Source organism: Myotis davidii, unplaced genomic scaffold (genome assembly GCF_000327345.1).
Source record: "Myotis davidii unplaced genomic scaffold, ASM32734v1 scaffold355, whole genome shotgun sequence".
NCBI lineage: Eukaryota > Metazoa > Chordata > Mammalia > Chiroptera > Vespertilionidae > Myotis > Myotis davidii.
Window position 1 is genome coordinate 1,562,561 of NW_006286818.1, and position 1,397 is coordinate 1,563,957.

At 60.8% G+C, this 1,397-nt stretch overlaps 1 protein-coding gene across 1 annotated transcript in view; it reads right to left on the bottom strand.

Moving 5' to 3' along the window:
• The window catches only part of PHLDB1 (pleckstrin homology like domain family B member 1), a 41,204-nt gene that overhangs the window by 13,744 nt on the left and 26,063 nt on the right, over window positions 1–1,397 (bottom strand). The gene's annotated exons all lie outside the window — the stretch shown is intronic.

Below are 1,397 nucleotides of genomic sequence, written 5' to 3' on the forward strand. Positions count from 1 at the left end.
ATACCCAAACGTCACACCTCAGGGCCTCCACTCCATTCCAGACAACACCCCGAGTATGGGCGGGGCTCTCACCTGCCCACTGTAAGCACCAAAGGGCAGGGGGCAGGAAAGGGCAGCAGAACCGGCTGTCTGTGGGCTCTTCTGGACCTCACTCCCCAGCGGCCCAGAAGGCCCAGCCCTGGGTGTGTCCTGGGCAGGGGCAGGTGAGGAAGCCTTGGGGACCTTCCTTCAGGCCCCAGGCTGGGCTTCCAGGGCGCAGAGTGCCGGGGCACACGCTGTCTTGGACACTGGGCGTCCCCCATGGGGCTCACACAGCACCGAACACAGGCCACGCTATGCCCAAGGGCCTGCTCACCCCACCCGCTGGGGCAGGGGCTGGAAGGGGAGGGGAGATCCCTAGGGGCTGATTGAGGAGGAGACCTGGGCAGGAAGCAGCTAAAAGCACAGGGGACGCCCTGCCGGGGTCAGGGCCTGGAAAGACCCAGCACAGACTGTGGGGGGGGAGGGGGGAGGCGGTAATACTCCCTGAGCATCTCCTTAGAAGCCCAGGTTGGGGGCCCAGCAGGGAGCCTGGGCCTGACTCGGAGGCTGGCTGCCTCCAGGGTCATAGAAAACTGAAGAGGCAGCACAGACGCTAGAGGGCCCAGTGTCTGTGAGAACTGACAAATGGCATACAGAATACATGCAAATTAATATGCAAATGAGCGCTCTGGCTTTTGCACGGGCTGCACATCGCACTTACTCAAACTTGCAAACTCTGGCCAGGGGATTTGCCACACGCCCTTCAGCCCAGACAGAGCAGGCATGACCTGAGATGACCTCCTGTGCCCTGGCGCAGAGCTGAGTGGAAGCGGGTGGGGAGAAGGGGACAGAGGAGGCGCCTGCCCGAGATGACCCCGGGAACAGGCCCTGAGGACTCGGGGATGAGCAGGTCAGCCTACAGAGAGGGCACTGGTGAGTGCTCACCCTCACACTCCACCCAGCCCCCAGCCCAGCCCGAATGAGAGAGAACCATGGATCGGCGGCCTCCCGCACGCCCCAGACACTGAGGATCAAGCCTGCAGCCCGGGCCTGTGCCCTGACCAAGGATCGAACAAGCCCTCCTGGTTCATAGGCCCCCTCAACCCCTGAGCCACGCTGGCCGGGCTCTCACTGATGTCTCTGTCTCCCTTTCTCTCTTCCTCTCTAAAATCAATAAAAAAAAATGCCCTAATCAGTTTGGCTCAGTGGATAGAGTGTTGGCCTGAGGACTGAAGGGTCCCAGGTTCGATTCCCATCAAGGGCATGTACCTTGGTTGTGGGCACGTCCCCATTAGCGGGTGTGCAGGAGGCAGCTGATCTGTTTCTCTCTCATTGATGTTTCTAACTCTCTATCCCTCTCCCTTCCTCTCTGTAAA